At 42.5% G+C, this 13624-nt stretch overlaps 2 protein-coding genes across 4 annotated transcripts in view; one reads left to right on the top strand and one right to left on the bottom strand.

The window, feature by feature from the left end:
* The window catches only part of LOC108163348 (MKRN2 opposite strand protein), a 73159-nt gene that overhangs the window by 50407 nt on the left and 9128 nt on the right, over window positions 1–13624 (top strand). The gene's annotated exons all lie outside the window — the stretch shown is intronic.
* LOC108163344 (protein eyes shut) overlaps window positions 1–13624 on the bottom strand; it is a 70476-nt gene that overhangs the window by 51880 nt on the left and 4972 nt on the right. The gene's annotated exons all lie outside the window — the stretch shown is intronic.

Below are 13624 nucleotides of genomic sequence, written 5' to 3'. Positions count from 1 at the left end.
ATATTAGGGAAAGGGAAGGGACTTCTTTAAGGGAAAATACTAGGCGGGCAAGCCTCTGTAAAGTGGCTTTATTCTTGCGCCAGCCGCCGACTCATTCGCTCTACTTGTTAACGCCGATATGAGTAATAAATTGAGCGTAAAATAACATAGAGATTGTTAAGCTAATGAGCTTTTTCTCTAATTTACACATGTAAGGTTCGATACATATGTATGTACATTTATTGGTAAGCGAATGTACATATGTTGTTTGTATGTATGTATGTTGTTTGTATGTATGATGTTTGTATGTATGTTGTTTGTATGTATGTTGTTTGTATGTATGTTGTTTGTATGTATGTTGTTTGTATGTACATATGTTGTTTGTATGATCGGCGCAAGAGTATTGCAATTGCAAGAGCTGATGGGCCGAACTGCCCGTGCCCTATGCATACAATTTTAGAAGAGAGCAAAAGCTTATGAAATTTCGGGTCTTCTTTGACGCTCAGCCCGACTGAGAGCGATTTGACGTCATGTTGACGCTCAGCACTGCTGAGAGCGCTTTGACGTCATGTTGGATGAGAGAGAGAGAGAAGAACGAAGTTAGCCGGCGACAGTGGCTGGCAGAAGCAGAGCGGCAGAGCAGAGCAGCTCGGTGCTGCTGCTAAGCCGAGCACGAACGAAAGCTTAGGAGATAGAGCGCGAGAGAACAACTCGATGCCAAAGCGTGGAAACGAAACGAAGAAGACTACATAGAAAGACGAAAGCACAGCCGCTATCTACTGTGGGCAGTGCAAATAGCAAACAATTAAAGGGATTTACTTTGCGCTGCACCACTCGTAATTTAGTTTGTCAAATGTTTGCCTACAAACATAATTTTAGACCTTTCATCAGCAAACAATACAGTCTTCCCAATTGTATTTGTTCTTTCTTTACCCCCAAAATCGCGCTCTGCCAAAATGTAGCTACAGTAATCGCTCGAAAAGAGTTATTGTTCGGGTATCACTTGAATAAACAATGCCCTTAAACTCCCGACAGCTCTTTCCAGTTGAAAATCGTTTTGTCCTGTCCCCCAGAAATCTGAATATGCACAACTAATCCATAATGCCGCCATGTGGCTGGCTTTCCATTTCATTTCGTTTCGTTTCGTTTCATTCTGTTGGATGGCCCCCAGATGTTCGCCCGTCACACATGTGTCAAAATAAACCCCAGAACTTGTACACACATCGCACACACGTCGTACATGTGTTTGGAGTAGGGGTTTGGGGGTTGGGGGTTGGGGGTTGGGGGTTGGGGTTTTTTGGGCACTTGCCTGTTTAGCTATTAAAACGCTGGACAGAGAGGGATTTGGAGTAGAGAAATCCCAGTCACATGTGCAGTAAGCTGCAGAAAAGTTAACAACAATTTTTGGAACTCTTTTTTTCTATCCCCCTTCCCCCCACCTCTCTTCTTTTTCGTTGGGATTGTGACTAGAGAATAAATATATATATATTTTTTATGGTAGCCGCTGAAAATGCAGAGACAGCTCTCGTGACAAGTTCAAAATTGAAACCAGCTACGGACTGTGCACGTCAATTAAGAACGAAGCACCCAGGAGCCAGGCACCAGGCACCATGGCAACGGAGAGGAAAAAAACCCGAAGAGCGATGGGGCCAGGATCAGGACTAGCAGCCGGACAACGCCCCATAACTTGACTGCATCATCAACATAAATCCGACTTAACTCCGGGCAATGGTCAGCAGTTGCTGGGAATACAGAATGCCGGAGTGGCAGTATTGTTCGAAAGCCAATGCCTGAGAACGTCAGTCATAACGTTCTCGGATTATATCTTGGTGGAAGGAAGGCCTTCTCTGTCCCATCTTCAAGTGGAAATTAGTGTCTCGTTCTCCGCCACTGAAAGATGTTGCAACATTGACTGACTCGGCACTAAACTAAAACACATACGTACATAGTAATCGTATTCGTATTCGTATAACTAGGCCAACACACACACACACACACACACACACACACACACACACACACACACAGTAGGGGCAATAGATCCTGATGATGCTGATGAGCCTCTCGTTGTCCCATCAGCAACTGCATTGTCAAGGGGCCAGCAACAAAGGAACAAACAAAGAGCAACGGCAATATCTGATATGGCCATGGCAGCACAAGGGAGGAGATACCTGGTTGAGAGGCATCATCACATGGCCGACAGGAGGAGACGGCCTCCGAGAACGAATGAATTTAGCCTGTAAACACAGCGACACAGCACGAACGGAAAGGCTAGCTCTCAGAGCTGGCCAAGAGCCAAGTGGAGCAGCCAGGGGGGCGCATCAAGAGGCCATCTCGAATTGCCCGGAGATGCCTGAAAGTTGTTCAAGTTACAGAGAGAGGACATTGTCGAGTGTTTGGTTCTCCTCCCACGATGATGACGATGATGGTGTTGAGTGGCGCCTCGCCACCGCCGGCGGCACCGCCGTTGAGGGAAGGCCATTCAACGTTGAACACAAACAAAATGTTGTCCACTTTCGTGCTAGAACCAATTGGGAATTGTATGCAATGCCAGTGAGAAATTGGCCAAGAGCAACGATTGGTGTTGCACATTTCGCTCCATTTTCCTCACTGTCTCGTCCGCAATGCTTCTAGGGGAAGGGGCAGAACTGGCATTGCACCTGCAGCACATATTTTTCGGTGGACAAAATTTTAACTATCGCATAAAACCGAAACGTTTTCATGCTGAAAAGCCAGTAGCCCGCCCCCCCTCCAGCCCCAAGGAAACCAAACCAAAGCCAAGAGAAGAGAGCCGGGGACATTCCGGATTCTAGATGTTTCTGTTTTTATTGTTCCGGCTGTTTCTCTTTCGTTTTGATGGCATTTGCAGAAACTGCAACTTTGTGGACCTCCAATGGGGGATAAGGTGGCAAGGGGGAGCCCCGGGGATTTGTCATTAACGTGAGCCATTTGCAGACTCCCTGTCGACATAATGTTGCAGATTTTCAAACTGAAATGAAAGACGTTGTTGCTGCCGGCTGTCCTCCTTCATTACCATTCTCTTGTAGCCGTAGCCTTAGCCGTCAAGGGTTTGATGACATTAATGAATGGGCCCTTGTTAGGCAATGTATAATCTGGTGGGGTAATTACACGCAGGAGAGAGTCGAGAAAGGACTTTCCGGTAGCTACACAGAAAGTTGCCAAGATAAATGGCCAAATAATGATTGTGATGGATGGTTGTGCGAGCAGACATCGAAAAGAGGTGATTTGCAGGGGCTGGTAATCGAAAAATTGAACATCAAAGAAGGCAGGAAGGTAGAAACTTCTTTGGTAATTGATTTCCAGGTATTTATCTGTTTGTTCAATCTATGGAAAGGGAAGTACTTTGTAGTCAAGGGGTTGTAAATGAGTATTATGTTGGGAAGGGTAAATATTTGTAGGGGATTGGGCAATAATGTTACTATTTTGTTAGGGAATAAGCGAAAAATACTCAATAAATATGATCTGAAACAAAAGATGCTCTTATATACTTTTGCTTAGACTCAATGTTGCTGAGAGCGGAAGGGAGAGCGCTGGCGTTGTTGTTGTTGTCGAAAGGAGGCTTAAGCAGAAAAGAGGAGTGCGAAAGAGAATATCACTTGAGAAGAGATTGATGCTTCCATATACATAGTCTAGCTTAGATTCAATGTTGCTGAGAGCATAGTTGAGAGCGAGAGTGCGCCTCAGTTGAGCATGGCGCTGGGGTTGTTGTTGTTGTCGAAAGAAGGCTTAAGCAGTAAAGAGGAGTGCGAAAGAGAAGATCACTTGAGAAGAGAGGAACTCAGTTTGAAAGAGATAGAACGAAACGCTTCAAGGGCTCTTGGTTTTTTCCATGGCTGACGAAATCCAACAACACGATGTTTCACTCAATATTTGCCAAGCTCCTAGACATTCCTACACATTTGATAGATTTTCGTGTTTCACTAGCACTTTTCTAGAGTATATTTGTTAAACTAAATTTACTACTTCTTCGTCTTGGGTGTGTTTTTGTTTATTTGTAATTTTTTAAGCCAGAGAAATTTGCTTGCATAAATTGTAATTAAACTGTCAAGATTTGTGCTTGTCGGTTTGTTGTATTTAAAGTGAATTTATGCAAAGCGACGGCAAGTAAACAAATGCCTCTCGACTGCAGCAAAAAAAGTTCACTCGAAATATGCTGAGACAACAAAAACTGAGAGAGGGGGCGAAAGGAATTTGGGAAAAGCTTTTCCTCTCTCCTTCAGGCAGTCTCTCCCTTTCATATTGTTAATTAATTCTGACAAATATTGTGCAAATATTTGGAAAAACTCAAAAGCCAACAGCAGACAAGTGCCAGTGTCTTAGAGCGCTGTTCCGGCTGGCAGTTTCGCTTTGTTTTGGTGGAAATTTGAGGAAAGGGGATTTGAGGAAGGTAGGTATTCGAAAAGTCTGTTGAGAGATTACTCGAATTAATTTTGTTTAGTAAATGCTTAATGGCTTAAATTAAGTTAAGATATATTATAATAAAGGAATGCTCTTCTTCGATGGCTTCAAATATTTTAGAAAAATTTTAAAACGTTTTTTTTTTAGTTTAAATCTTTCCAAAGTAAATCTCTTCACATTCCTTCGTTTTAAAAACGTAAAATTATGCGAAAACTGGAACATCCTTGGTTCCTTCAAGAAACGAGCCCAAAAGTAGGCAACACATAATGAAGCCCGGAATATGCCAAGTCTTTTAAGCACCCAGGATCTTTCCTATGCAGATTATGTCTCCACATGTGTGTGTGTTTCGTATCTGTGTGGCAGTGTGTGGTGTTATGTGGAGCGCGTGAAAATCGATGGACAAAAATAAACACACACACACACACACTTACACACACACATACTTGTACACACACATGTTAAAATAATTAACTTGTCTTTGACAAGACATATGAGTAAACACATTCCACTTTCTCTTTGGAACTCTCCCTCTCTCTGGCTCCCTCTCTCCCTCCCTCTCTCTAGCTCCCTCCCTCTCTATTTGTTAATAAAACACGCCATGTTTGCAGTGCACAAATACAATTACCTTTAAGTACGAGCACCCCCACTGTAGCCCACTGTCGCACCCGTGGACCCCTTCCCCTGGTCAAACACGTGCCAGTCCGTGGCACCAGTTCCGTTTGCTTAATACGATTACATGCCCTGCCCCCACCCAACCCCCAGCACCATTCATGATTTTCCAGCAGCACCCCCCAATCGCCCCCGTCCCCACTCCCCAATTCCCATTCCACCAAAAACGTAGTCTATAAGAAGTTTGAATGCTTTGGCCATAACTTTCGACCATAAAATACCTGCTATTCGGGGTATTCCCAGCCAAAACTCTTATAGGGAGTCGAAGAAAAGTGTTAAGAATAACGAAGAGAAAGTATAAAGAAAATATACATACTATATCTGACAAAAAGGGGACAAGTATCTCTATAGATGTATGCAAACCAAAGACTCTATTGGTCTATAGATATACTCTCAATCTACAGATACAAGTTGTGGATATTACAGGTTTTCCCTCAATTAGCGGAGGGATTAACACTTCCAATGAAGCGGAGTTTAAGGAATATACTTCCTAGAGCTCCAGCAAGCTCTCACTTTCCACCCACGAAGTCCAATCCGGCAGTTATATCTCGCTCACTCCACTAGATGGCGCTTTACTGAAGCGTTGAAAATAGGGATATTTTCCGAAAGATCTAAGCATCCTTTACAGATCATTCTTTAGTTCCAGTTTCCACCTTTTCTGCACTAAAAACATCTGATCCCACTCGTAGATACCCCCTTCAAAGGGTACAAACAGTAGACTCCACAAAGCTGATGGGCAACTGCTGCTGCCACAAACGTGACGTTGGCCAAGGGATGGACATGGATGGACGTAACGAGTGGGGCAGCAGTTAGCATGTTGGCTAGCTGTTCTGCCTTCATGGCTCGTTATAATTAATTGACTTAAATCAATTTCTGACTTTGAAGCATACATACTCGTAGTCGTAGTCGTGAGCGTTTCGTTGTCACAGTTGCCTGCTGAAAATGTATTTCATAACTCAGTCGCAGCGTGGGTTATGGATTCGGAGGTCCAGCAGACCCAATATCTCAAAAATATGGCACCATCTATGAGAAGGATATGGTGCTTAGAACTGGGGCTTATGGCAGACCAAAGATGAAATAATTCATTCGATTATGAGTGCAGGGAAAGCACTCCCTTTAGGAAAAAGGTATCAGCATTGCCCTCCATTATAGCTGCTCCACTTCCCGGCATATCCTTAATTCAATCTTCTCTTTGGCATTCCATTTCCCATTCAATATCCCCGTTTTGCATTTAGTTTTTTGGCCTGCAAAAGCTAAAACCTCCTTGCCACTCTTTGCTCTGGCTTCCTTTCGCTTCTGTGACTCGCTTCTTTTTTTCCGCCTCTTGGTTGAGCAGGATAACAGGCGACATCCGTTGCCTAGGAAGCTCAAAGCTGGCTAGATATATGACTGCCATATCCTGAGCTGCATCTGCGTCAGCTGGAAGATTAAGTGTCAGCACGCGCTATCCACAGAGCACACAGAGCACACAGCAAGGCACACACGGGACGATACAAGCCGAGGATTGCGCATACGCCACATGGCCGCATGCTCTTGACTTTGGCTATTTTTTTATACCCCTTCTGCAAATAAAAGACAACGGGTGTGTTCTGTTCGTGGCAGCCCAGAACGATTGTCATATGTGGAGCTCTGGAACGGTGCCGGGAAAATCCTGCTCTTATCGGATATTCCTGTGGCTGGATACTCCCTTTCGCAGAGGTCCCTTTCTCCTACATTTGCCAGGTATCTTTCAGTCGAATTATCTTTCATTTTTCGCTTTCTTTTAGCTCCTCATTGGCCTGCCCCCTCCTGCTGCCCTTTGCTGACCCAGCCTTTGCATTTCCCCCCATTAACATTGTTTGGGCTCCCATTCTTTGTTTTCTAAATGTGTTTTAAAAATGTTTCGAAAATTGTCGTTGATTTTCCTTGGGCCTTGCCTTCTCTCCTGCCTCCTGCCTGCTGTTTGGGGCTCGTTGGGGCGGGGCGGGGGGCGTCTGTGTAAACACATTTCTGGGTACGATATGGCCTGGCATCGTTCCGAATATTTATTAAAGCAATCTGTGCTGCCTGCAGATTTATTTAACCGTATTTGTCCTGCAATTTATACACATCGCGTTGCATCGTATATCGTTTTTGTTTTGGGGGCGGGCGGGGAGGGAGGGGGGCGGCTCCACTTATGTGTGCCACATGGCAAGCGATTCAATAAACGTAAATAGAAAGTAAATTGGTTATTGAAACATTTATCTGCGAGCAAAGAGTGGTGAGGGGAGAGGGAAGAGGGGGCTGGTGGTCGTGCACCTTGGCTTTGATGGGCTTAATGGCTTTGATAACCGCCAAACTCAGGGGTTTGATCAATTACCCATTCAATTTGGCTGTGATTATTGTTGTGGGCTTAAGACATTACCTTTTGATGGCACCCAAGAGAGATTTGTGGTGAGCTACAGATTGAGATTCAGGGGAATTTGGCTTAAACCAAGGCTTAAATGAAGATGGGAATTTATTAGAAATTTATTCATTTCATTCCAGATACATTTACAGATACATTTCTAATGACTCTTCTTTCGGAATATTTTTCATTGAATTTTGAAATGATTTTCTCTTAAAAAATTAATAAAACCTGAAAGCTTTTCCTCTCCTTAGAAAGACTCTTGCCAACACTTTCCACACATCTTTATTTATCTATCAAATCTATCTATCCATCATCTCTACCTTTTGTAATTGATTTGATCTGCGTAAACAATTTCCCTAATTTAAATCAACTTTTTGTATATTTGCTTAGCATTTTGAATGGGTTTTTCCATTTCCAATTCAAAGAAAATTCGAGTTCAAACTGTATTTAAAGACAATTTTGTGGAAAGTGGCACTGCCTGAGTTCTCTGATTGATATTTTCTTTATTGCTGTTTGCTGTTTGCTTTTTGCCTATCAAAAATCAATATTCGAATGAAATATGGCTGGCATAAGCCAGAAAGTGGGCTATGCCGCTCTCTCTCTCTTTGTGGCTTATCCTCATGGACTACTTTTCCAGGAGCTGAAAGTAGTCGGCTTTGAGGTGGTGGTGTCTTGTATCTGCTCTGCCCCAATCCTTGTTGCCGCACACCACAACAGAAAATCACACCGCAAGCTCGAAAATGCAATAAATGGAGCCAAACACACAAATGTGGCATAAACAACACAAGGCAGTCGGGGTAGGGGCTGGGGCTGTGGGCATGGGTCAGGGGGCATGGTTCAGGGGGCAAGTGGGGGGGCCAGGCAGAGGGCATCGGCATGGATACATTGATTATACAAGTGGCCGGGAAACCGAGCCGAATCGTGGGCGGAGGAGATAACTCGACTCCTCTTTCTTCTTCTGCTGCTGCTGCTGCTGCTGCTCCTCCTTTCTCTCTTTATTTGTGTGCGTGAGAGTGTATTTGTGGCACTATGTAAAAATGTTGCTTGCTTGCAGGCGGCCCAAAAAAACATTCTCCACATTTTTCGGTAGTGGTAATAAAAGTTTTTATCGCTTTAAATGAAAATTTTTCCCTTCCGCAATGTAGATTTTTCTCTCTCCCTCTCCCTCTCTGTCTTGTTGCTGCAGTTGTCGCTGTGTTTATTATACCCTTTCAGAGGGAGATAGAGAGAGAGAGAGAGAGAGATCAGATATGAAGAACTTTTACGGAATCTTCCCTTTTCTGTCCCCAAGTTGTAGCCCTCAAGATCGGATCACCATATCATACAACACAATGGACAACAATTGTATCTAAAACCTAGTCTAAGAACTTGTATATGTATCTATATCTTTCTTTATATCTGTATATCATCATCTTCCCTGTCCAAAAAATCGTATAACAAGGGTATCCCATAGCTCCTTCACTCGTATCTACATTTTCTTGTATGTTTTTATTGCCTTTTACGCCTTGTTTTTGTTTTCCTGACGCCCTCGTACTGCACCAGAGGGCGTGGCTAGTTGCTGTCTGTATTTTGTTGCCATTTGTGTGCTGTTTTCCGCATGCCGCATGCCGCATGCCGCTCGCAATTGCAATTAAAATTGTGCAACTTAAGTAAATGCCTGGGCGCCGTATTTATGTGGGTGACTGTAATTTCATCCCCCATCCCCCCATCCCCCCAAAAAAAGACAGAGGAGACACTGTGTTTGTGCTTGCAAATGAGTAGAAAATTGAGTTAATTTAAATGCAGTGAAAATTGGTTCGTTTTGGGGGAAAACTTTTGCCAAGTGAAATGAAATGTTTGTTTTTGGCAGAAAACAAGATAATTTCCAAAAGAAAATGCATTTTTGTTTTATGTTTTTCTGGTAATATTTGAAGGGAATTTTGGGGAGGGGGAAAAGGAAAAGTTGTGGAAGATGTTTTGGGGGAATAGACTCGAAATTTTAATGCAAAAATCGATTCTGTATGGGCTTAAGGAAGGCGGGAATGGTGTGGTATATAAAATATACATATGTATATTTAGATAAGAATTTTGTTTGAAAAAGTAATGAAAATAATTGCATAAAATAATACTTTTTCTCGTTTTATATATTAAAATATTTGTCATGTAAAAAATTTGATTTAAGATGATTTAAGAACATAAATAAATGATGGGAAATACATACATTAATACATATGTGTTAGCCTCTCTCGTCTCACGCCATTCCCGACGCAGTATTGCATCATCCAATTGCTCTCCCGCTGCAGTTCCCTTTTGATCTTCCTCTCTCTCGCTCATTACCGCGTCACACTCGCCTGAGCCGACTCTCTCTCGCGCTCAAGCCTCGCTCTCAGCAGAAATGCGAATCGAAGGAATAACAGATAATTCTGCTGCGCAGTTTCTGTCCTTCTTTGTTGTTCCTCTTTCTTAACGAATACAATTTGCTCTCACACATCGCCGACATGTCGACACATCGTAAATACCATTTTTATCCCAAGATCCCCGAGCCCCAGCTAATTTCTTTCGTTTGCTTCACTATTGGAAGACCTTCACTTGAAATTCAATCCAAGTAGTCGCACCCAAATGATTTCCAATTAGTTTCTTATCTGCTTAAGCCGCTCCTTACCCTTCCCCTTCCCCTTCCACTCTTTGTTTTAAGCGTCAATATCACGTCGGGGCAATTAAATTAGTAGAAAATTTGATGAAAACCCTTTTGACAGCAGCATTTAACTTTGTTGCAGTCAAGGGATGGCTGCTCTCCGCCCCGCTCTGCTGCGCTCCACTCTCCTCTGCTGCGCTCTCCTCTGCCCTGCCCCGCTCCGCTCTCTTTTCTGTTGCTTAAAAACGAAATTCGCTCAAAGGAATTTTCGCAGGCAGCGCAAACGCGTTCCGATCCGAGGCGAGAGTTAATTAACCATGGAGTGGCCTGTGAAAGGGAAACGGGGGAATCGGGGCAAACGGGGAAATGGAAAATGGACGACAACAAGGAGGCACAACCGCCAAACAGTGTTTTTGTTGTTGCTGCTGCTGGTGGCAGCGGTGCCGATGCTGCCGCTGCTGTTGTTGTTGTTGGTGGTTTGCTGTCAGCAGTTGACCAAATGAAGAGCTGACCAAGTCCGGGGACGTCTTTTGTGTGGCTTGTTTTGGCGGGGGGGGGTGCACAGAGGGGAGAGACAGCCATGAAGGAAGGTTGCGGCATGTAACCATTCTGGGGTGCGGAGGGGGGTCTCGAAATGGGGCGCGGTGGGGCGGTAAAATTGGACAATGTTCTGGACAACCGTTTGCGGTTTGAATGCCATGTCATTGGCTGGGGGTTTTCCTTTTCCCGGCTACCCTTTGCCCTTAGCCTTTGATTGTTGCATCCTCTGGGGCGACATTGGAATGCGTAAACATTCATTGTAATACTTTGAGGTGGTCGTTTATGGTATGTATCTTTATAATGGACACAAACACGATTAAAAACAGAAGAATATTCATTGATGGGAATCGTTTTCAGGGCACTAGATATACGGTGCTGTAAGAGGTGGAAACTATGAAAATAACATCCCAAAAGTATAAGGGTATCAAAGATAATACAGTGCAGAACACAACAATAGTAATTCTTAATAAATAATTCATAAAATTCCTAATGATTTTTGGTAAATTTGTAAAATATAATCAAAAAAATATTACAAATATTCTGAACACCCTTTTCTCGATCCGAGAGGCCATCAGGCTTCTGTTGACCTACCAATCCAGGTGCTCCCAAAAACCCACTGTTGACACCCCCTCTAAGGAGTCCCGCCCTCAACCTTCCACCTTTTTAATACTCAAACTATCCACCATCTCACAACAGATATAAAAATCCTTAAAAAAAACCCCTGAGTAATAGAAGCAAATGTGGTAATGGATGTCCCCCCCCTAAAACCCGCAAAAGTAGCTTCTTTTCTTTGCTTTGCTGCCATCAAATCCCCGCTCGTCTTCCCCCGGCCCAAAGTGTTTCTAGGAAATGCATCTTGAGGCTTAGCAAATCGTCTCACACCTCGCACACACTTGTAATCCCTGACGGTGCTTTTGTCTATGCATTCACCCGCACACCCCACAAAAAAGAAAAAAAAAAAAAACAAACCGGAAAATCTTGTCATTTGGGTTTCACAGATTTCCTTGACTTATGGCCATTTCCAGCAAAAACCTCCAGCTGTGGACAGAATATGCCAGTGAAATGGCACCTGCCGCAGCAATGAGGAGGCGAAGATGTCAAGGCAGACACCCAGCCACCCTACCAGCCACTCCCCGCCCCCCAGGGCTTACATACACACTTTCAGAGCAGAGGGCCAACAGCTGTGGCAGGGCTTCTCAGCCACACCCACACACACACACACACCTGTATTCCGGCAATAGACAGACAGGGAGAGAGAGGGACAGAGAGAGGGGGAGGGACAGGGGCACAGAGTGGAATGTCCCTCGTGTAACTTTTTTCATTTCGCCGAGTTCTTAATTAAATTATGAATTATGCACAGTTAGTTAAATAGACGAGCCATCCTCGAACGTCGCTCGTTCGTTCGTTCGCTCTCTCTTTCTTTCTTTCCCCTCTCAGTGCTTGAGATTTTCCGCTGTGTTCTATTCTGTTTTCCATTTTATAGTTAGGAAACGAAGCAGGGTATTGTGCTTGCAACCGGATGTTTGTTGGGAGAAAATACAAGACTTTTGGAGACTATATTGAACGGCCTTATCGAGGGTTTTCTATTCAACGATTTATAGATATTTGGGATCTACTTTGGGGCAGTCTTGTTTTTGTGGGATTACTATATTAAATAGCTTCTATAAATACAAAAAAAAAAAATATATATGTGCATAAATAAAATAAAATAATAATTAAATAAATACTTTGTATTTATATACTAATAAAAGATCTACATATACATATATACATAGGTACATAATAGAAAAAATTGTTACTATATCTTATGACTGTCATCGCAATACAATACAAATAATATATTAAAAAAAAAAATAATTTAAAAAAAAATATATATAAATTGTGTTTGTACTTTATCTTATAACTTTCATGGCAATAAAATAAAAAAAAAGCATATAAAAAACAGTTACTTCTATTTTTTTATGTCTGTCAAAAAGTGTACTGCATCTTATATCTGTCATAGAAGTTAAAATAAAAAAATATAAAAAAAATGCCTGTCCAAAACATTTTTTAGATTTAAGATTACAAGAATATTTAACCTATAACTCTTTTAAAAGTAAATCAAAAATGAAAATAAAATATTACAAGCGATAGCTCCAAAGCACATAGTTTCGTTCCTAAACAAAGAACTTTCCAACCCCATAAATATATATTTTTCCTTCAAAGTTTGATGAAAAATCATAGACAAATCTGTATGTAGATGTGGTATGTAGATGTAGTATTCACGTATGTATCATGTATGTAGCATGCATGTAGATCTGTTAGGGTATCTTCAGCTTCGGTTTCCCCCCAGAAAACCATCTGTTCTTTGGTTGTTTTAAAGATATGCCAGGGCTTACATTGAAGACGGATTTACCAGCATAAACATAAACGTAAACGTAAAGAGCGAGAGGCGAGAGCTCATTGTTGTGGCTCTTTTTGCTTTACATTTTTTTGTTTTATGTTTGTTTTGCCTCGTAAATGGTATTACTAACCCAAATACACTGGCTGTGTGTGTGTGAGGGGCATAAATAAGTCGCTTATTTATTGCACACACACACACACACACACGCACGACCTTAAATGGGCACAAAGTGAAAGTGTTTGCTCTGCCTTCGCTTTCCTTAACTTTGCTTTCGTTTTCACTTTCATTCATATCGAGTTTCCCTTAACTTAAAGAACGGAAGCCACACTCACACTCGCATTCATATTTGTATTCACACTCTGGTGCGAGTATTTGTTGGTTTTTGCTCATAAAATGTGCCTAATAAAATTGCTTGAATCTGTTGTTATTTATGACCGCAACGTGAACAAATCTTTACAACAAATACTTTTATGTAGAGGTCACTCCAGAGTGCACTCAAGGTTGGTCAAGATTTCGGGAGAGCCGATTGGGAGAGTCCTTGAATGATATTTTGATAGGGAGATCCCTCAAAATTTTACCAACTTACATGACCTCAAAGAACACTCCACATCCAAAGACCTCTCCCCTTTGCCCTTCAAATAATCAACCCACA

This window comes from Drosophila miranda, chromosome 4, assembly GCF_003369915.1.
Source record: "Drosophila miranda strain MSH22 chromosome 4, D.miranda_PacBio2.1, whole genome shotgun sequence".
Classification (NCBI taxonomy): Eukaryota; Metazoa; Arthropoda; class Insecta; order Diptera; family Drosophilidae; genus Drosophila; species Drosophila miranda.
This window is presented reverse-complemented; position numbering and strand designations above follow the sequence as displayed.